The sequence below is a fragment of the Aotus nancymaae genome, unplaced genomic scaffold (genome assembly GCF_030222135.1).
Source record: "Aotus nancymaae isolate 86718 unplaced genomic scaffold, 86718_ANA_hifiasm-v0.15.2.pri h1tg000004l, whole genome shotgun sequence".
NCBI classification, from domain to species: Eukaryota; Metazoa; Chordata; class Mammalia; order Primates; family Aotidae; genus Aotus; species Aotus nancymaae.
The window spans coordinates 50,782,058-50,806,773 of record NW_026988415.1 but is presented as its reverse complement, the minus strand read 5'-3'; the positions used below and the strand labels follow the sequence as shown (position 1 = coordinate 50,806,773).

At 33.9% G+C, this 24,716-nt stretch overlaps 1 pseudogene; it reads right to left on the bottom strand.

The window, feature by feature from the left end:
• Positions 1-17,621: 17,621 nt before the first annotated feature.
• On the bottom strand, positions 17,622-19,722 carry LOC105725082 (zinc finger Ran-binding domain-containing protein 2-like; annotated as a pseudogene).
• Positions 19,723-24,716: the final 4,994 nt, after the last annotated feature.

Genomic DNA, 24,716 nt, shown 5'->3' with positions numbered 1-24,716 from the left:
AAAACACGATTGCATGATTCAGAAGAATTTCTAGTTTTTTGTTCTTCCTTTTCTTCTAATTTATCCCTGCAGTCATTTGTGGTAATGGTGTGTAAATGCCCCCAGAGAGCTTCCTTATGAAATAACAATGAAGTTTTTCTTAAATCTAGACTTCCGTTGGCTTCAGGTTTTCCCATATCCAATCATCAGAAAAATCATCATTTACCAACTTCATGAGGTACACACCTTTAGAATCAGTTAGGACTTTTACTGCTGTAAGCAACAGAAAACAACTCAAATTCTTTAAACGACAAAAAAATTATTGATTCATGTAAGGGAAAGTCCAAAGGTAGGATGAGCTTCAGCTATAATTTGGTCAGTGACTCTCTCAGCTCTGCCCCTTTTGGTACGCTGCCTTTGTCAGCTGCTGGCTTACTTTGGTGGTGAGATGACTAATGTAATTTCAGGCTTCACAATGCATAGCATGCTTTCCATAACAACAACAGCAACAAAATACTCTTCTGTCACAGCATTTCACCCTGATTGAGCCAACTTAGGTTACATGCCCTGAACCAAGCATACTAGAAAGAGGGATAGAAAAATTGTGATTGACTTAAACTAGAGACGGGATCTGCTTTGCTGAAAGCAGAAAGACTTCATGAGGAATGAGTTTTGGTCCAGAAATCTGTATTCTGAGTCCTGTTTTACTGATTCAAACTGGGTGTCTATGTATTTCCTAGTAATGCATTCACGATACTTGAGCTGTCTGGTATGAAAGTCAACCTCACATAGAATTCTAGTTTTACATAAGTTTCTCTTCTTGATTCCATTCCTACCCAGGTTAATTTTTCACCAAAAATTTCCTCAAACTTTATAGACTGTCATTATTTGAGGCACCAAACATCCATTGATTTCAATCAAAATCATCATAGTTCAAACTACAAGATGACACTCTTTCTTTTTTTACTCTGATTCTTTCTTAGGATCTATTTTCTGTTGTAATGACCTTTCTTAAAAGCCAAACATCCTCCAACACCCAACAGAAAAATCAGAGTCACAACATCAATTTTTGTTTTTAGGAGTAATTGTTTTCTGGATCCTTTCTGCCATATCAATGACAAAAAAAAAAGGTTTTGATTACAGGGTAATCACATATATTATGGTTGCTTTAAAAATGACATGAGGCCAGGCACAGTGGCTCACACCTGTAATCCCAGCACTTTTGGAGGCCAAGGAGGGTGGATCACCTGAGGTCAGGAGTTCGAGACCAGCCTGACCAACATGGTGAAAGCCCCTTTCTACCAAAAATAAAAAAATTAACTGGGCATGGTGGCGGGTACCTATAATCCCAGCTACTTGGGAGGCTGAGGCTGGAGAACTGCTTGAACCCAGGAGGTGGAGTTTGCAGTGAGCCAAGATTGCACCACAGCACTATAGCCTGGGCAACAAGAGAGAAACCTCATCTCAAAAAAAAAAAAAAAAAAATGACATGAAAGATAGCATTTGTGAGAGTCCTTCATAAAGATAATTGCCTTTTCTATTTATTTTAAAATAATATTGGTTGTTTTTAATTGAATTTTAGCATAATCAGAATGATGTAAATAAGGTAATATGCATCTATACCCTTCTTTTTAACTGCAATATCGTAATCCATTAAAACCTGGGCTAATTTATTTTATAGTATTTAAAAAGTGATTGTAGTATAGGCAGCAAGATCATCTAATATAAATTCAACATTCTGGTTTACGGATACAGAATGACTAATTTGCATTATATGAGGGGCCTTAAAGAATAACTAGTCATGATGAAAATAAACAGGAAAGAAAAGTAAACAAGAGCATTATTATGCAGGCATTTATGAACCATTAAGCATAATCATAGCTAAGGAAATAGCTTTCTGTTTGCTAGAGATAACCACTCTGAACTAGGATACATAATATTTTCAATGACTAATATAAAAATATTTATATTACAAGCAGAGTGAAATTCAATATCTATTTACAATATGATATGAGAAGCAAATAATAACAATGTCTTTTGCTAATGGACTTCTGATTAATCAAAAAAGATTACTGAATAATAATCTTTAAAGATATATTCTAACGATGTATATTTTTAAAATTTATTTTACAAATGTGTTTTTTTGTTGAAAATTCTCCTCAAAGTTTACAGACTGTCATCATTTCATGCACCAAATACCCAGTAACTTCAATCAGAATAATCATGGTCAAAATTAGAGGAGGATGACTCTCATTTTTTTCTTGACATTAAATTTAATGACTATTAACTCAAAGGCAATAAATAATCATACTATATATAGCTATAAAATATAGAAAATATGTAAAGACACGCTAATTTTGAAATTATTTTGCATATTTATATCTATATAAAATGTACAAATATGTTTAAAATGCAACATTAAATATAACCATGAATTAATTTATGTTTGAGAACAACAGTGATCTTAGTAGCACTATCCTCTAAGAGAAGAACATGCTAAGAGAACTATATCCAGATTTAAATAACAATAACTTCACATTACTTTAGTTTTTTAAAAAGTAATGTGCAATTTCTAGACAGTAAAGAGTTTTTCATGGTATTTCCTAATTAAAATTCTTCCCACCAAAGGCATCCTGAATAAACTTTTCTTTACTTAATGGGAATTTAGGTTGGGCATGGTGGCTCGCAACTGTAATCCCAGTGCTTTGGGAGGTCGAGGCAAGTGGATCACCTGAGGTCAAGAGTTCAAGACCAGCCTGGACAACGTGATGAAACCCCATGTCTACTAGAAATGCAAAAATTAGCTGGGCATGGTGGCAGCGCCTGTAATCCCAGCTATTCGGGAAGCTGAAGTAGACCTGCTTGAACCCAGAAGACAGAGGTTGCAGTGAGCCAAGATCATGCCACTGCCCTCTAGTCTGGGTGACAAAGTAAGACTCTGTCTCAAAAAAAAAGGGGGGGAATTTAACCTTGTAAATGATGACGAAATATAACTTATTCAGAAATGGAAATAGTATTTAAGCTCACAAAAAGTACATAATGATCATTTCCACTCTTATCTCCTAGTCACCCAAACAAATGAGAGCCCATTTAAAGGTGGTCACCTTGTTGATTTGCTGTCAGAGGAAATTTTTCCAGTTTTCAGGTACAAATGGTGTCTGCTTTGGGCAGAATGCTGTACATTGACACAAATAAAATATTTTAATTGATGAAACTGGCTATGTTTAAATACTACAGTTTTACTTGGTATATTTATCAAATATGTACACTGTCAAGATAAACAGTCTGGGGTTTTCTATGATACTTTTAGTTTACTCTATCCTTAAAAATATTTATTCTAAAACCTAAATGTTAACCTGACACTTATATCAGAACACTTGCAAGAACTTGTGATGTGAGACGATGATGGAAAATAGATTTCTTAAATAAAGAGGGACTTTTAAACTCAATCATTGGTTGAATGAAATTTCTGGAGTACTTGATAGATACCAGGCTGTATTAACAATACAGAACTATCATCATCATCATCATCGTCATCATCAGAGCTAACATTTACTGTGTCTTTATATATACAAGTACTCTGCTGTGTGTTTTGTTATTATTTGTGTTTGCTTGTTGTTACTTCATTTAATCTTTTATTTTCTTCCACATCTGTATAAAAGATAATAATACCTAGATTATTAATATGTATTACTATTATTATAGAAAATTCAGAAATAACTTGTTCACAGCCATATAGTACATGCTGAAGCCTATATTCAAATCCAGGAAATCTTATTCCAAAGCATGATATTTTAACTACTACACTACAGCTGCTTATTACCAGGAATCCTAAAATCTAGATGGACAGACAATATATACACACACCAATTGCTTGAATTTAAGGGTTTTTTCTATCCTATAATACACTTACTCCTAGCAGTTGCTGATATCTAGAATATATATCTCAAATCTGTCTGCTTCTCTGTGTCTCCACTACCATCATTCTGACCAAATGATCTCTATCTGATCTACTGATGTAGACTTATAACTAGTCTCCTTGTTTCTACCTGTGTCTTTTTAGCCCAAAAGTCAGCATCCTATTTAATGAGAAAACACTAGAGCCATTTCAACTAAAAAAAAAAATAATGCAAAGATGCTGACATGGTTTGGCTCTGTCCCCACCCAAACTGCATGAATTGTAGTTCCCATAATTCCCATGTGTCATGAGAGGGACCTGGTAGGAGGTAATTGAATTATGGGGCGATTACCCCCATGCTGCTATTCTCATGATAGTGAGTGAGCTCTCACAAGATCTGATGGTTCTATAGGGGGATTTCCCCCTTTTTGCAATGCACTTCTCTCTCCTGCTGCCATATGAAGGACACGTTTGCTTCCCCTTCTGCCATGATTGTAAGTTTCCTGAGGCCTACCCAACCATGTAAAACTGTGAGTCAATTAAAATTCTTTTCTTCATAAACTACCCAATCTCAGATATGCATTTATTAGTAGTGTGAGAGCAGACTAATACAGATGCCCACTATCTCCTCTATTATTCAGTATTGGACAGAGATGTCACTCAACGCAATTAGAAAAGATAAATTAATTAAAGGTAATGAGAAATAAAAAAATAAAAACAATGATATGATAATATATCTGGAAAAACCCTGGAGATTCAAAACTAAAAGTAACTAAAAATAATTCAGTAAGGTAGCAAGATGTAAAATCATTATATAGAAATCATTAAGCTTTACAAATAGTAACAATAATAGCTAGAAAATGTAATGGTAGAAACATCTCCATTTACAAGGAAAATAAAAAGGTGAAACAGGAATAAGATTAATATAATATGTGGAAAGCCTATATGAGGAAAATTTTTAAAATGTTCAAAGATACAGTGAAATACCTCAAACAAAGGGATAAAGATCCCTTTTTTGCAGATAGGTTGACTCTATGATAAAACATCAGTTCTCTCTCTAAGTTACTTTATACATTTAGAACAATCCCAATAAAAATATCATCATTTTTTTTTCTGGAGCCAAACATGTTGATACTAAAGTTTATATGGAAAAACAAAATCCAAATATAAACGGTAAACAATGAAAATAGAAAGCTACAAGGTAAGATCAGCCTACCATACATTAAGACACACCACAGATTTCTATTATTAAACCAGTACAGTATTCATGCACGAATAGTCAACAATCCAGTGCAATAGAATTGGGTGTCCAGAAATAGACCAAAGTACACATGGAAATTTAGTATATAATAATGTAGGCATCTCAAGTCACTGGGATAAAGACAGACTTATTTTGTTAATGGTGTGAGAACAACCAGTTAACCATTTTATGAGAAGACAAAAAGTCTGTTTCACAACAACAAATTCTGAAAGGATCAGGGGTTTAAATATAAAAAATAAAACTATACAGGTACTAGAATAAAATCTGAATACAGGGAAAAAATGTCTACCTATGACCCAAAATCCAGATTGAATAAAAGATCAATAAATTTGATAATACAAAAATTTTAAAGTCATCATGCAAACTCCATACCCAGAGTCAAACAGTAACTCACAAACAAGGATAAAATTTTCAACATATATCACAATTAAAGGGCTAATAGCTCTACCTTTATAACAACTCCTAAAAGTTGAAAACAAAACCCAAAACTCCAATAGAAAATGGGCAAAAGTCATGAATAGACAAGTCACTATATCTTCCTCTCTCTCTCTCTCTCTCTCTCTCTCTATATATATATATATACCCACACACATATATACATATATCCCTTAAACATATGAAAAGAAGTTCAACCTTATTCATCATTATAGAAATGCAAATTGTAAGTACATTGTTATCTTCCTCTCTCTCTGTATATATATATACACACACACACAAACACACATATATACATATACACATATATCCCTTAAACATATGAAAAAAAGTTCAACCTTATTCATCATTATAGAAATGCAAATTGTAAGTACATTGTTATATTATACTTCACCTACCTCACTGGCAAAAATTATAAACTACGATAATACATTTTACTGGTGAACTGCAAGAAAACCGTCATTCTCATATATTGTGGGTGGGAATGCAAACTCATGCAACGTCTATGGAAGGGAATTCAGTAATGTCCAATGAGCGCTACATATGCATTTACCTTCGGATCCAGTGACCCAACACCTATAATTTTACCCTAAATATATAATTCTAGAAACAAGAAAATGCATATGCCTAAGGTTCTTGCTTGCACTGTTATATGAAATTGTAAAATACTGGAGACAACCTAAATGGCTATACCTAGAAAACTACGGTAGAGCCACATAATGGAATATTATGTAAAGTGCAAAGGTGTGTTAATTTTTGCTTGAGGAAAAGAGGGAAATAAAACAATGTATATTTACTCAGTTACACAAAAAGAAACACAAGAAGGATGAATCAGAAACAAATGGGATTTGTTACCTCTAGATAGTGCATAAGAATCAAGTGTAAAAGATGGGAGAGTTAGAATGGAATAGCAGATAATGCTTCTCTCCCACATATTTTTGCTTACGGCTCTGGAATCATAATCAACGTTTCACATATTAAAGATGTAAAACCAATCAGGATGGGGTAAATAAAAACAAAAGTGGGATATAAGCAAACAGAAAATAAAAGAGAACTTACTGGTATGTCAAATAAATAACATCATGACACTGAAGGGGAGAGGAAAAAAACTAAACCAATTAACCTATTAACTGAGTATTTTGACTATACACCTTTGGGCTGCAAACATACACACACACACACACACACACACACACACACACACAGAGAACACTAAACGCTAAACAGGTTGTTGTTTTCCCCAGTGCTATGGGTTAACAATTCTGAAACTATTTGTGTGTGTGTGTGAGTGTGTGTGTGTGTGGGGGGACATTCCCATGTAAGGCCCCTCGGAATTGGGCCTTGCCATATGGTGAGCTTGAGCCCAGACACAGTTTCCCGTTGGAGGCAGTCGAGCTATGGGAAAGCTGAACTGAAATCAAAGGATATATGAAAATAACTTTACTAAGACAATGATGTGATGCCTATGTGGTCTGAGAAGACATTGTATCTGTTTTCTGTTCTTGCATTTATGACTTTGTTTACCCACTATTGTTGGGTCCTGTGCTTGTTCTTGTGACTGCTGTTTGCAAAGATAATAGGTTTACTGCCTCTCTGGTGCCTTGTATAGATCATTAACTTTTTATCTATAGGGTTCCCCACCCTGATAATGAGACCCACCTGCATGACCCGATAATGAGACCCACCTGCACGACTTGATTGTATCTGATTATGTATCTGATTTTACTATTGTGTTAGCTGCTGCCTAAGCTTGTATCCCGAGGACCTTCTGTTCCCTTTGATGTATGACATAATGGTGTCTGTTCCTGCAAATGAAGTAGGACAAAGATATATATACTAACTAGGACAAAGATATATATACTAACTATGTGCAAAATAAAATTGCTGTCTAAGCATTGCTTACTCAGTCCTCCAGACCCCGCTTCCCTGTCCTCTCTTTTTCTGCGCACTCCCCTATTCAGGTCGGAACCCTCTTGCTGGCCAAGAGTCCCCGGCAGATGTGCCGGCCTCTCAGGAACTCAGGTGTGTGTGTGTGTGTCTGTGTGTGTGTGTGTGTGTGTGTGTGTGTGTGTGTGTATCTCGTAGGAATGAGCAACACGTGGAATGTATTGCAGAGAAATGGAGATAGATTTTTGTACTTTTGGAGAAGGGAGCTACAAATCTGGAAAGAGTGGAGGTTAGAATGAGTTTTGTGGTTTTATATCAGAATTGGAGATAACAGTATGAACTAATGGTTTTTCAGATAGATAGATAGGCACATATGCATATATGTGTGTGTGTGTGTGTATACACACACACACACATACACACACTTTCTAGATCTATCAGGAGAATCTAAAGCAATGACACCCCAGAAGCAATGAGTACCTAGCGTCCAAATGTTGGTCACTAAATGTTACTTTCCAAGACTCCTTAATGCAGGACAATTTGATCATTAAATAAATAATGACAACAATGGCTAATAACCCATAGATTAAAATAAGAATGCTGATATATAAAAATGAATAAATGGATGAGTAGGGAAAGCTGTTCTTGAAATAGTAAATGACAACTAGTAAATGCAAAAGGAAGTATAGATTTAAACAATTATTAATAGCATTTGTCATCCATCTTAGGGAGTAATAATTAAGATAAGAATCATCACTGGATTATAAATCTAGTGGGTACATGTTTAATGAAAACCAGCATATTAAATCATCTCATAGTATCTCCCCAAAATATTAATTACAAAATCTATAGTAACATCAGAATTGGGAAACTTGCCTGGTACCATCTTATCCAAGTGAACAAAGTTAACATCATTCTAATGGTGCCATCTGATAGGATGCATTGAAACAGACACAATAACACTTCTCTGGCATTCCTGCCAAAGATGCATAAACTGAATATAATCATGAGGAAACAACAAACACACCGAAACTGAGAGACAAAATGACTGGCTAACATTCTTCAAAAATATCAAGATAATGGAAAACTCGGGACAAAATGTCTTCACCATGACTGAAGAACACCTTCGGAGTAAAGAGAACTAGAGAGACAATTAAATGCAATATGCAATGTGAATTGGTATGCTTTTTTTCTGCTGCTATATATAGCATTGGTAAATTTTAATAAAGTGTAAAGATTAGACACCAGCATTGTATCAGATTAATTTCCTTATTTTGGCAATTCTACTGTAGTTATATAAGTGAACGTCCTTCTTAAGAAATAAACACTGCAGCATTTAGGAGTCAGAGGGGATCCTGTCAATTTATCATCAAAGAATTTTTAAAGACAATATGTATCTATAGAGAAGATGATCATGTAAAATTTGGTATTATGTTAACATTTGGAAAATTTGGGTGAATGAGTATTCACACATCTTTTGTACTATTCTCACAACTTCTGTGTGAATATAAAATATTTAAAAATTGAAAGTTAAAAAGAAAAAACTATAGTGTATTTAAAATGGAGAAATAGATAAAAGTGGCAAAATATTGACAATTGATGATAGCTGATAGCTTCATGTATATCATTAGATTGTTCCCTTTTGTGTATATTTGAAGTTTTCAACAATAAATATTATAAAAGTCTATCATTAATTGGATTCAGAAGTTTCAACTCGCTAAAGTATGGAAAACATATGGAACTTATTTTCCAAAAACTGTTACCTACTTTTCGCTGCAGCATCTACCTCTTGGGTACTGGGGGATAACTTATTCTAATTTCATAACTTCTCAGTCATTTTCATTATTAAACAAGTCCAATTTCAGATTGTTTAATAACTTTAGGTATTATCACCTATCATCATCTATATCAACTTCCTCTTCCTTCTTTGGATCTCTCTAGAACTGCATTAGTCATCCTACTAGGGATGTTGAAAACATGTAACCTGTTTTTCCTCATCTCTCTCTTCCTCTTCATTCCTCCCCTATTCTTTGTCTACCTTCCCAGCAATGGCTGTTGAGAAGGTTATACAGCTGCTTAGGAGATTTTCTGTATCCAGTGATCACATAAGCTATTTCAAAATACAATCAAGACTTGTGGGAATTTTTGTCAAGTTTTAATTTTTAGGGTGCATAGTAGGTGTATGTATTTATGGAGTGCATGAGAGTTTTGATACGGGCGTGCAATTTGAGACAATCACATCATGAAGAATGGGGTATCTGTCTCCTCAAGCACTTATCACATTGAGATACAAACAATCCAATTACATTCTTTTAGTTATTTTTAAATGTACAATTAAGTTATTTTTGACTATAGTCATCCTGTTGTGCTATCAAATAGTAGGTGTTACTCATTTTCTCTAGCTTTTTTTGTATGCCCATTAACCATCCTCACCTGTCCCCTAGCCCCCTAATACCCTTCCCAGTCTCTGGTAACCATCTTTCTACTCTATCTCCATGAGTTCAATTGTTTTGATTTTTAGATCCCACAAATAGGTGAGAACAAGGAATGTTTGTCTTTCTGTGCCTTGCTTATTTCACTTAACTTAGTGACCTCCATTTCCATCCATATTGTTGCAAGTGAACGGGTCTCATTCTTTTTTTATGGCTGAATATACTCCATTGTGCATATGTACCACATTTTCCTTATCCATTCATCTGCTGATGGACACTTAGGTTGTTTCCAACTCTTAGCTCTTATAAACAGTGCTGGGAAAAACATAGCAGTACAGATACCTCTTTGATATACTGATTTCCTTTCTTTAGGGGATATACCAAGCAGTAGGATTACTGTATCACATGGTAGCTCAATTTTTTTGCATTTTTTGGGAACCTACAAACTGTTGTCCATAGTGACTGCACTAATTTACATTCCCACCAACAGTCTATGAGCATTTCCCTTTTTCCATATCCTCACCTGCATTTGTTATTGCCTGTCTTTTGGATATAAGTCATTTTAATTGGGGTGAGATATCTCATTGTAGTCTTGATTTGCATTTCTCTGATGATCAACAATGTTGAGCACCTTTTCATGTGCCTGTTTGTCACTTGTATGTCTTCTTTTGAGAAATGTCTATTCAAATCTTTTGTCATTTTTGACAGAATTATTAGATTTTTTCCAATAGAATTGTTGGAGCTCCTTATATATTCTGGTAGAATCCCTTGTCAGCTGGGTAGGGTGCAAATATTTTCTTCTGTTCTGTGGGTTGGCTTTTCACTTTGTTGATGTTTCCTTTGCTGTGCAGAAGCTTTTTAACTTGCTGTAATCCCATTAGTGTGTTTTTGCTTTGCTTTCCTGTATTTGTAGGGTATTACTCAAGCAATCTTACTCAGACCAAAGCCCTGGAGAGTTTACCCAATGTTTTCTTGTGTCAGTTTCATAGTTTGAGGTCTGAGATTTGTCTTTAACCATTTTGATTTGATTTTTGTATATGGCAAGAGATAGGGGTCTAATTTCATTCTTCCGCACATGGATATTCAGTTTTCCCCACACCATTTATTGAAGAGATTGTCTTTTCCCTAGTGTATGTTCTTGGCACCTTTGTCAAAAATGAGTTTGCTGTGAGCATATGGATTTGTTTTTCGGTTCTCTATTCTGTTTCATTGGTGTATGTGTCTGCTTTTATGCCAGTACCATGCTGTTTTGCTTACTAAATACTTCTGCACAATAATTTGAAGACAGGTAATGTGATACCTCCAGTTTTGTCCTTCTGGCTTATGATAGCTTTGCCTCTTCTGGGTATTCTGTGGTTCCATATAAATTTTAGGATTTTGTTTTCTATTTCCGTGAAGAATGGCATTGGCATCTTGATAGGGATTGCATTGAATCTGTAGATTGCTTTGGATAGTATGGACATTTTGACAATATTTATTCTTCCAATCCATGAACATGAAATATTTTTCCATTATTTGGTGATCTCTTCAATTTCTTTCAACAGTGTTTTATATTTTTCATTATAGAGATATTTCACTTCTTAATTTCTAGGAATTTCATTTTATGTGTGGCTATTGTAAATTATAATTTTGTATTTCTTTTTCACATTGCACACCATTGGCATATACAAATGCTACTTAATTTTGTACGTTGATTTTGTATCCTGTAACTTTAATTTTTGAGTTCTAACAGTTTTTTTTTTTTTTGGAGTCTTTAGATTTTTCCAAACAAAAGATTATATCATCTGCAAACAAAGATAATTTGATTTTTTCCATTCCAATTTGAACACCGTTTATTTATTTCTCTTGTCTGATAGTTTTAGCTGGGACTTCCAGTACTATGTTGAATAACAGTGGTGACAGCAGGCATCCTTGTCATTTTCCAGATCTTAGTGGAAAGGCTTTCAGTTTATTTTTCATTTAATATAATACTAGCTGTAGGTCTGTGATATACAGCTTTTATTATTTTTAAGTATGATCTTCTATACCCAGTTTTTTAGGATTTTTATCAGAATGGGATGTTGAAGTTTAGCAAATGATCTACAGCATCAATTGAAATAATCACATGGTTTTTATTCTTCATTCTGTTGATATGATGCAACACACTGATTGATTTTAATATGTTGAACCATCCTTGCATCACAGTGATAAATTTCACTTAGTCATAATGAATGATCTTTCTAATGTATTGTTGAATTTGGTTTGCTAGTATTTGGTTGAAGATATTTGCATCAATATTCATCAAAGATATTGGCCTGTCTTTTTCCTTTTCTGATGTGTCTTTCTGTGTTTTCAGTATCTGGGTAATACTGGTTTCATAGAATGAGTTTGGAAGTATTCCTTCCTCCTGTACTTTTTAAAATAGCTTGAGTAGGATTGATATTAGTTCTTCTTCATATGTTTGGTAGAATTCAGCAGTGAAGCCATTGGGTCCCAGTCTTTTCTTTACTGGGAGACCTTTTACTATGGCTTTGATATCATTACTTGGTATTGGTTTGTTCAGGTTTTAGACTTCTTCCTGGTTTAATCTTTGTAGGTTGTATGTGTCTGGGAATTTGTCCATTTCTTTCAGATTATCCAATTTATTGACCTATAGTTGCTCATAGTAGCCAGTAAAGATCTTTTGAATTTCTACAGCATTAGTTGTAATGTCACATTTTTAATTTCTGAGTTTATTTTTATCTTCTCACTTTCTTAGTTAGTCTAGCTAAAGGTTTGTCAATTTTGTTTAACTTTGCAACAAAACAATTTTTTGTTTCATTTATATTTGTAATATTATTTCCATTTTATTTATTTTTTCTCTGATATTTATTATGTCTTTTCTTCTACTAATTATGATTTGGTTTGCTCTTGCTTTTCTAGTTCTTTAAGATGCATCATTAGAGTGTATAGCTGAAGTATTCCCTCTTTTTTGATGTAGGCACTTATAGCTATAAACTTCCATATCAGTACTGCTTTTGCTGTATCCCATAGGTTTTCGAATGTTGTGTTTCAATTATTATTTGTTTCAAAAATATTTTTCAATTTCTTTCTTAATTTCTTCCCTAACCTACTGGCCATTCAGGTCATTCAGGTCATTCAGACATAAAGTTTAATTTCCATATGTTTGTATAGTTTTCAAAATTCCTCGTTATTAATTTGTAGTTTTATTTCATTGTGCTCAGAAAAGAGTTAATATTCTTTCAATTTTTTGAACATTTTAAAACTAGCTTTGTGGCCTAACATACAGATTGACCTTAAGAATGATCCATGTGCTGAGGAAAAGAATATGTATTCTGCAGCTGTTTGATTAAATGTTCTGTAAATATCTATTAGATCCATTTGGTCTATAGTGCAGATTAAGTCCAATGTTTCTTCGCCGATTTTCAGTGTGGAAGGTCTTTCCAATGCTAAGAGGGGAGTGTTGAAACCTCCAGCTCTGATTTTATTGGTGCCTATACCTCTCTCTTTAGCTCTAATAATATTTGCTTTATATATCTGGGTGCTCCCATGTTGGGTGCATATATATATAAATTGTTGTATCCTCTTGCTGAACTGACTCCTTTATCATTGTATAGTGACCATGTTTGTCTCTTCTTACAGTTTTTGTCTTGAAATCTATTTTGCTTATGTATTGCTACTAAGACTTGTTAAAATTAAAAACACAGAAGACAATGTAAATCGTATAATGCTTAACAATGTAAAAATAATAATCATTTAAATAACAGGTTAGTATTTAAGAGGAGGCAAGTTTACAGGTAGACAAGAGAAGTGCCCTAAGATTAAAATTCATGAAATTATTTAAAACGATATAAAGAAAAAATTTAAAATCTCAGGTTCTCCCAATGTTCTTATGCAAAAGGGAAGATCATTGCAACACTCTCTTCCAAATAAATGGCTGTTATAACATTATGCATCAGCCAGATTACCATGGAAAGGTTAAAGATCTCAGGCATCAGGCAAGGACTGCCTCCTTGATCATTCATAAGTAAGTTATTGGCTGGCTTCTCACAAACAAAGACATGCTAATTGTAAGTTTAGATCTGAGTGTAGCTCCTAAAACTAAAGTCTGTTCCATTTCACACTGACAATGTCATTACAAGTTTGTCTTCCTGGGTACAGAACTAAGTCAAGACTCATTCCTCTGCCTACCAGAGACATCTGCGTAATTGACTCTTTACTCCCATTTTCTTATCAAACATTCACTTTAACTTATATAAAATGTAGATTTACTGGGCTATAACTAAAGCCTCACAGGAATGTAAGTATTTACCTAACTGGCTACCTGTCCCTCTTTCTACATGCCTCCCCCCGTCCCTTTAATGAAATGTATATAAACCAAATCTCCTGAAAACCTCTTCAGAATAGCAGCCACAGATGTATCTGTGGTTCATGTTTTTCCCAGATGTGCCATAATACTAGCTAAATAAGCCTTGATGATTAAAAATTAAGCTTCAGTCACTCATTTTGGTTGTCAAAGACACAACTTCAAAGAAATCACCTTTGCAAAAATTCTAATATTGAGAAAATTATGACAGTGAAAGAGACTCGACCTAACCAACCCCATCCTGCCTTTAACTCTAAACTGTCCTTGTTCAATCCTGGTCTTAGGCTGAGGTAACTATAGAAAGAATTTAGTTTTCAGTTGAACTTTGAAACAAAGATGATAACAGCCCTTTCCTGAAACAAACTGCCTTCTTGCCTGGGGACCAGACCACCTTTGTAAGACTTACAAATTAGCCACAGGATTAGAAATTATGGTTTAGAAGTTATATAACCAGAGGCCATAAGATTCTGAACCTCCCCAATTGCTCCCAGTGATAACATCACTATGGTAAAACCTAATATAGGTGTTAGGAGATATTTTCCAAACTCTGCATTCTGATGCATCACCTGGTGCCACCCAGACTGGTAATGTGGTTAAGCTAGTTCTGTGATTCTACCAAGGAACAGAAGCCAGCAAGATGAACCAGCTCTGACCCCTCTATGATGTCATCTCTGACCTAACCAATCAGCACTCCTCACTGCCTAACCCCTTATCCACCTTTCAAAAACCCAGTCTCCAAATTTTCAGGGAGACTGATTTGAGCAGTAAAACTCCTGTCTCTTACCTAGCCACCTCTTCATGCATTAAACTCTTGATTCCAATTCCCCTGTCTTGATAAATTGGCTCTGTCTGGGCTGTGGGCAAGATGAAATAATCAGGTAGTTACATCAATTTAATGGCTTTCAAAATCATTTCTCTTAAATTTAGAGTATGTTTTAAATACTAATCTCATTTGAAATAAAGAAAAATTTATCTTAAGTAAATCGCTATTTCTTCAGTTGCATTTATGTTCCTCTTTTTAAACTCAAGTAAAGGAAGCTTAAGATTTTTTAAATTAAAATTATATATAGTTTACTTGCATACTATAGTTTATAAACTACATATAGTTTCCTTATGTATATATAAGTATTATGTATGTAAATACATTTTTGGAAAAACATATATTTCCATTTGTCTATCCATCAATCCATTCACCCATTCTATATCCTTTTATATCTAGATTTATTTTATTTGCTTTCCTGTCTGTATATTTACATGGATGAGTTGTATGTCTGGAATATTTCTCACCAACTATTAATGATAGTTATTGCTAGATGATGAAATTCTGTGCAAAATGTTCACATTTTCCTTTTTATACTCTTCTGTATTGATTGAATGTTTAAATACTACCTATATATCATATCATTTTCAAAAAATGAAGTCATTATTCCTTTTCAAAAGAAAGGTATATTGTACCACGTCATAACAGTTTTTGGGTACCATGAACCCCACTTTAAATCATAATCCCAATTCTGTGTCAGCTTCCACTCAAACTCGTAGAATAAAAGTATAAGCTCTTTAGAACAAAGCAATATGCCATTATCATATCTTTAATATAAGGACCCTAAAACATTAAGTGTAGTATAGTTAACTGTATAACTCCAATGCAGTTAAAATTAGAATTTCTGATTAAATTCTAAATGGTTCTGCCAAATTCTTAGCTGAGAGAACTGAAACATATCCCTATCATAGACAATTCCTTTCCAGGAAAGTTAAATGAAAAGGGAAGATAGAGGAGACTTTGAATTAAAAATCTCCAGTAAAGAATACTTTGCTGTGAATGCAGTAATATAACAAGCTAGAACTAGAATCACTAATGAGAACGTGTATACCAAAAGACTGTAAACAAGCAATACCACTAGCTGAGAGGAAATAATCTCAAACACAGCTGAGTGGAAAGCAAAAATCAAGTACCTGGGGATAACTGTAAAACAAAGTGTACATATGTGCATAAATGAAATGAAAAAGTATTATATCAAGTATATGTTAATTCACTTATTCAGAATTCAACATGTGTACTACCATTCTGGGGTAAGAACGGTGATTAACAGTGAGGACATGAAGTCTATCAGTTGAAATAATAAACAAAATTTATCATCTCCAAATTATGTTCTTCATAGGTATTAGACAATCTTAAGCATTTTGCTTAAGATCATAGTGGCCTGGAATAGAGCTAACAAAATGTGGCAATGCCACCATAGCCATCAAGTCATAATTTCATTAAAATTACACTAAAAAGGAAATTTAAAAAATGCATTTTTTTCATGTGATCAGATTCTAATTTTGAGAAATAAAACAAACTCTGAAAGCATTTAAGCCATAAGTTATTCTCAAATGAATAGGAAAAATAACAATTTTTGCTTACATCATGCAGAGATAAGCATTCATTTGTTATTCAGAAGAAAATTTTATGTGGTGTGTTTATAGTTAAACATCTTGAAGCAAATCTTCACTTAAATTCAGGATGTCTCCATTGGCCTTTCATCCAAAAAGAAATATATATCAAAAGTTTACTTTAATTTGCTCATTAACTATGATTTCACCTTTTCTACCATATAATATTTGATAACTATATTTTAAAGAGTATTACACAAAGCTCTTAAAATATTGCTGAACATGTTTAGAGAAGATGTTTTTCTTATCAACCAACCATATCAGTAAAGAAGAGATAAACTGCAAGACTTCCTTTCTTACCCCAAACTATGCGCCAGAAAGGAGAATGAATCACACCTTTCTCCTTCTGCAACTCACAAGATTCTTTTCCATTAAATGTGGTGGTGCAAAAAAAGGTAAAGCTGGGTAAAAGAAAGACAATGATTCTATGGCACCCTTAGTACAGGAAATTTCAAAATAAACACATTTCCAGTTGGCTGCTTTACAACTTAGCTTAACCTTTTTTTGGTAAGAATCACTTTGACATAGGTTAACAGCATAAACAGGTTGACTTCATTTCCCAGAGTAACATAAACATGTTTCCAACTAGTTTACCAGTTTTGCCTCCATGCCCAAAAGTTCAGGCAAACCCAGGTAATCTTGTCCTAGCCAGTAGACAGGATATATGGGGAAATGAGAAAAAATGAGTTTAATCAGGAAACAATACTTTGTTACAGCTGAGATGATTTTAAATGAAGCAAATGATTGTAAACCATGAATGAGAGAACATCTATTTTGGGTCACTGTGACTTATTAATAGAATGCTATTTACTTTTAACTTTGCAAATAAACAGCTGTATTGCTCTGAAACATGATGAAAGGCATGCACCTCTACTAGCAGATTTAGCACTTCTGACCAACAAAAACACCAACTTCCTTACAAATGTGCCTCATGCACTGTATTAGATTTCATTAAGATATAAATTTTAATGCCTTATTTCTTTTTTGAACTCGAATGGGAACCAGAATGGGATGATCCAGAAGATGACCTGTAGTGCTTAGGTAAAGTAATGGTGTTCTGTAAGGGTTGGCCCTGGGCTCAGAGTTGTTTACTGTTTTCAGCAATCACCTGGCTTTCAGGTGACCATAATCTTATTCGTCCTTTTCTGTGATCACCAGATGAAGATCTAGAATGATTTCTCTTTCTATTCCACTTAGGAGAAAGTGATGAACTTGAATAACATCATTTTTTTGGAGGGGGGGCGTGGAAGAGCCCCTGTGGGACCTGGAGTTGGATCTTGATTTCAACCCAGAAGATCTTAAATATTCTCTGAAAGTGGAATGAGATCTTGACTGCGAACCAGAACTTCTTGAAAGGAACCTGGACCTAGACCTTGAACTTGAAAGGGAGAATGAACATGATGAAGATAGTGAAAGTGAAGATTGAGATGTTGAGGACTTTTTCTGTTAGATTTCTTTTTATTACTGTCTTCTTCTTCACTGACATCAAGATTATATTTTGAGAGATCAGCATCATCTTCATCCTCATCTTCATCTAATTTATATTTAGAAAGATCTTCATCCTCATCCTCTTCTTCTCCCTCCGATTCTTTATCTTCAACCTCCTTGCATATAGATGCATGACCAACTGGCTTCCCTCTGTATTTTTTCTTTTTATATCCAATCTCATCATATTTGCCTCCAGATTCTTCTCATTCTATATATTCAATGTCATTTTTTATTAAAACCACCAATATAACTGTTTTTTTTTTTCTAATTTAGCATACGTTGGAGTATTACATGTTACACTCTGATCTTCTGGCCCAATTCACATTACTGTGAGTTTTACCTTGCCAGTCATTAGCATTAAATAGGAATCAGCTCTTTTCTGTAAGCATTTTTCGTATTTCAGTGCCCCCAGCTTTCATCATCTTGGCCTGTTGTTTTCCTTTTAAGTATTACTATTATTAATATTATTCATACTTGCTTTTACAAATTATGTTTTTGTGTTCATGAAATGATATTCATAAAATCTGGTGGAGCTGTATTTTTCTATTTTCAGTGCTCACTCACATACAATTATACCGTAACTTCCTCTTTCTGGAGATAATTATGATTATTCATCATTTTATTTTCCTTATGATCTCCAGGTAATAATTTGTATTTTTGTGCTTTTCTACTATATATTTTTAAACTCTGATTTTAAATGAAACAATATATTGTCCTATCTCTTTGCTCTGCTTAGATCCTTATTTTGGATGTTTGCTAACAATATAATCTTATAGATTGTGATAGACCTCTTCCGATTGAATCAATGGTATCTTTACAACAACTAGACAATATCTAAACTTTTGGCACTAAATTGACCATATGCACTTTTAAATATACTTCTGACACAATTTTCTCCATTAAAAAATTAGTTCCCATTGGGATATATTAAATTTACTTGATATTTGGGTACAATCTTGCTGCTTGATTAGACCATTTCACTTTCTTCCTACCATTCATAGTCTGTGCTCTTCCCCTTAAAAGGTAGAGCATCAGGTGGTTAGTTTACATATTCCATATGCAGAATTGAAATGCATAAAGTGGAAATATTTGATGACATTCACATGCTGTCATTAAATTGATGCTTTTAAATAATGAGAATCAACCATTTTAAGTCCTCTTATTAACAGCAGCATTTTTTAGGAAATTAGTTAGTAAAAAATATATAATCTTTTTAATTAATTTTATGTATGTTTTTCTAACAAAAGGAAATTAGATGCAATTCTTTAATTAAGTTCACATAATATTTAATATTATAGCTTTTGTAATATTAATTGATTCTGAAGGAGACTTTCCGAGATTAGATTTGGTAATCCAAGGATCCTAGCTGATATTTTAAAAATAAATAAAATTTGCAAATTAATAAGTAGTGTAGATTCCCATTCTCTGATTACATTAGGTCCAACTAAATAACTTGCACAAGGAAAAATAGTCTAGAAGTAACCTAGTCAGGAATACAACACAGGTAGTCCTGTTTTTATGTTCTTAGACACTACCACCTTACCTTCTTTGTATCTTTACTCATTGTAAATACTGGAAAAAAAGAAGACAAACCTTTAACTTTTCTTTCTTCCCAAGAAGATACTAAATTTACTTTATTTTACTCCATAATAGAATGAGAAATATCATAGTCCATTTGTAATTTATAAATTAGTAATCAAGATTTACAGAAAATAAATAAAGTCAACTTGAATTAATTCATATTTCATAAATCCCTTCTCTAGAATAAAGAATAAATTCTTTGGTTATTTGTTTTTAACATCTAACACACAAGAGAATATAGATATTTTTTAAATATGCAATTTTTGGCATGTTATACTCATATTGCTATAAGTGCTACATAGTTTTCAAAAAGGAGAAAAAACCTTATGCAGTGTTTTATAGTAATGACAACACAGAAAGATCAAGAGTGGAAATTCATAAATGTACTATAGCATTATTTGTTACTTTTATTAGGTTTATATTTAAATACTTTCATACTAAATGTTGGGCTAATTTTTAACTCTTCTACATCTCTAATAATTTTGAGGATTAAAGGGCAAAATAAAAATCTATTATAAAAGAAAATAGAACATAATTATAGGAGAGCATGAGCAACTTCAAACAAAAATCTTTTAAAACACACAGGCTCATACTTGTAATCCCAGCACTTTGCCAAGACAGGTAGACTGCTTGAGCTCAGGAGTTTGAGACCAGCCTGGCCAACATGGTGAAACCCTGTCTCTACCAAAAATAATAAAAATTAGTCGGGCATGGTGATGCCTGTCTGTGGTCCCAACTACTTGGGAGGCTGAGGTGGGAGATCACTTGAGCCTGAAAGGCAATGGTTGCAGTGAGCCAAGACTGTACCAGTTCATTCCAGCCTGGGTGACAGAGTGAGATTCCATCTCAAAATTTTAAAAAATTAATTAAAAAAAACAGTTTTTTAAAGTATGTAATTTTCCTAAACCAACAGAAAAGAAGCTATGACTGGACATAAAACTACCTAAAACTCTTGTATTTATACTTTGAAATTTAACCAAAAACAAACTAACCAACAACCCACTACACTTTTTTAGGCAGGTATTTTTATAGGTGAATTCTATAAAAACTCAAGGATCATAAAAAAATGATAGCATAAAAGTAAGCTGGTTTCACTCTCCCCCTACAGAAAAGCAAAAGTGAGTATCAGTGCTGATATTATCACCAGCAATAGCTCAAAACTCAAATAGGAAGATGAGGCAACTCCTCAAGTCACAGAGAAGTAAAAAAAAAAAAAAAAAAAAAAAAAATCCAAGCAGACAGTAAAATAATCACATTTCCACATCTTCAGTGCCCTTCCTCCCAATCTTTCCAACAGCAAGTGCATGGAAAATTCCCTCTGACTCACTGTTTCTCTACTGGAAAAAGTGAGATCAAAGTGGACAACAAGCCTCCTAAATCTTGAATACGATGGAAGGAGACCGATCCCTGCCTCAACTTACAGATAGCACTTGGGAGTACCAGAAGGGAGAAATATCCCCAAGGATAGCCAGAGACAAAGAGGGAAGTCAGGACTACCATCCCCAGGCTTGGAATCTCTGCTCTATAACTTGGCCAGAGGAGATATTAAATTACAGTAGCTTTCAGCAGCACCATGCTGTAGAAGCTTTGTTCTACAGGTCCCCTGGGCAAAAACCCCAAGCCAATCTTCCCACAATACCACTATATTTCCTTTAGTATGACACTCATTCCATTCAGAACAGGCTGCTGCATTCTGTTTACTAGAACCAAGGAAAACCTGGGATTCAAGTACCATCTAGTGCCAAAAAAACAAAAAAAAAAAATAGAAAAATAAAAAAGAAAGCAACAGATAAATTATAAATACTATCTAAGAAAACATGTCTAATAAATACCAAAACAAGACAGACTAGAATAAATAGTCCTTCAATTCAAAGACATAAATATATGGCCACAAGAAACAACAGCAAACAGTGAACTATGGCCTCAACAAACAGAAAGTGCAAGGAATCAGTGACGGACCCTAATGAGATGGCAATATGTAAATTCTCTGAAGAAGAATTCAAAAAAGCAATTTTAAAGAAACTAAGTGATTTCCAAGATAACACAGAAAAGTAATTCCAAAATTTTTCAAAGAAATTTAACAGAGATAGAAATAATTTTTAAAAGATCAAACAGAAATCTTGGAAATCAGATATGCATTTGCTGAAATGAAAATTAGAGGCTTTCAACAGCAGAATGAATCAGGCAGAAAAAAAATCAGTGAACTTGAAGATAGGATATTTGAAAATATAGGCAGAGGAGAAAAAGAAAAAAAACAATGAAGAGGTATGAAGATAAATTGTTAGCTCTTTAAAATAACTTTGTTTTTTTTAAGACAGGATCTCACTCTGTCACCCAGGCTGGAGTGCAGTGGCATGAACACGGCTCACTGCAGCCTCAACTTCCTGGATTCAAATGATCCTCCCCCATCAGTCTTTCCAATAAATGGGAGTACAAGCATGTGCCCCCACACTCAGCTAACTATATTTTTAGAGATGGGGTCTCACTGTGTTGCCCAAGCTGGTCTCAAACTCCAGGGCGCAAGCAGTCCTCCCACCTCAGTCTCGCAAAGTGCTGGGATTATTGGAGTGAGCCACCACACCCAGCAATATAACTTTTTATATTAATAAGATGTTCTCTGTAATCTTCATGGCAAGCAAAATGCAAAATCTGTGATAGATTTAATAAAAATTAAAACCTACTACAAGAAAAAAATCACCTAACCCCTAAGAAAGACAATAAGAAAAACAATTATATAACAACCAGAAAACAAGCAACAAAATAGCAGTAGTGAGTCCTTACTTATCAGTAATAACACTGAAGGGAAATTTGTTTAATTCCCCAATTAAAATGTATAGAATGGAAGAATGGGTAAAGAAAAAAGACCCAGCAATATGCTTCCTATAAGAAACCCACTTGATCTATAAAGACACACATAGACTGAATACGAACAGGTAGAAAAAGATATTCCATGCAACTGGACACCAAAAAAGAGCAAGAGTAGCTATACTATATCAGAAAAAAAAACAGATTAAAAATCAAAAATTGCAAAAGAGATAAAGATGGTCATGATATAAAGATAAAGGGTTCAATTCAGCAAGAGGATATAACAACTATAAATGTCTGTGTGCTCAAAACTGGCAATCTTAAGTATATAAAGCAAACATTAATAGGTCTAAATCAGAAAGATAGACTGCAATGCAATAGTAGTGTGGCCTTCAACACCCCACTCTCAGTAATAGATCAGACAGAAAATTAACCAAAAAACATTGAAATTAAACTATGCACTAGGCCAAAATGTACAAACTGACATTTACAGAACATTTCTCCTAATTGCTGCAGAATATATATTCTTTTTATCTGCACATGGGACATTCTCTAGAATAGACCATACCTTAGGCCACAGAACAAGTCTCAACAGGTTCAAAAAAGTTGGAATCATATCAAGTATATTTTCTGACCACAATGGAATAAAACTAGATATCAATAACAAGAGGAACTTTGAAACAATGCTAACACATAAAAATTGAACAACATGCTCTGAAATGATAAACAGTACAATAAACAAATCAAGAAGGAAGACATAAAATGTCTTGAAACAAATAAAATTGGAAACACAACATACCAAAATCTATGAGATACAGCAAAAGCAGGACTGAGAGGGATATATATAGCAATAAATGCCTATATAAAAAATGTAGAATGACTTCCAATAAACAAACTAACAATGTATCTCAAGGAACTAGAAAAAAAGAAAAAAAAGACCCAAAATTAGTAGAAGAGAACTGGAAAACAACCACCTTAAACTTCATGTGGAAACAAAAAAGCCTACATAGCCAAGACAATCCTAAGCAAAAAGAACAAAGCTGGAGGCATCACGCTACCTTACTTCAAACTATACTAAAAGGCTATAGTAATCAAAACAGCATGGTACTGGTACCACAACAGAGATATAGACCAATGGAACAGAACAGAGGCCTTGGAAGTAACACCACACATCTACAATCATCTGATTTTTGACAAACCTGACAAAAACAAGCAATGGGAAAAGAATTCTCTGTTTAATAAATGGTGTTGGGAAAACTGGCTAGCAATGTGCAGAAAGCAGAAACTGGATCCCTTCCTTACACCTTACACTAAAATTAACTCCAGTTGAATTAAAGATTTAAACATAAGACCTAACACCATAAAAACCCCAGAAGAAAACCTAGGCAACACCATTCAGGACATAGGCATAGGCAAAGACTTCATGACTAAAACACCAAAAGCAATGGCAACAAAAGCCAAAATAGAAAAATGGGATCTATTTAAACTTAAGAGCTTCTGTACAGCAAAAGAAACAATCATTAGAGTGAACCAGCAACCAACAGAATAGGAAAAAAATTTTCACAAGCTACCCATCTGACAAAGGGCTAATATCCAGAATCTACAAAGAACTAAAACAGATTTACAAGAAAAAAACAAACAACCCTATCAAAAAGTGGGAGAAGGATATGAACAGATACTTTTCAAAAGAAGACATATATGAGGCCAACAAACATATGAAAAATGCTCAGCCTCACTGGTCATTAGAGAAATGCAAATCAAAACCACATTGAGATATAATTACATGCCAGTTAGAATGGCGAAAAATCTGGAGACAACAGATGCTGGAGAGGATATGAAGAAATAGGAACACTTTTACACTAACGGTGGGAGTGTAAATTAATTCAACCATTGTGGAAGACAGTGTGGCAATTCCTCAAGGATCTAGAAATAGAAATACCATTTAACTCAGCAATCCCATTACTGGGTATATACCCAAAAGATTATAAATTGTTCTATTATAAAGATACATGCACATGTATGTTCATTGTGGCACTGTTTACAATAGCAAAGACTTGTAACCAACCCAAATGCCCATCAATGATAGACTGGATAAAGAAAATGTGGCACATATACACCATGGAATACTATTCAGCCATAAAAAATATGAGCTCATGTCCTTTGTAGGGACAT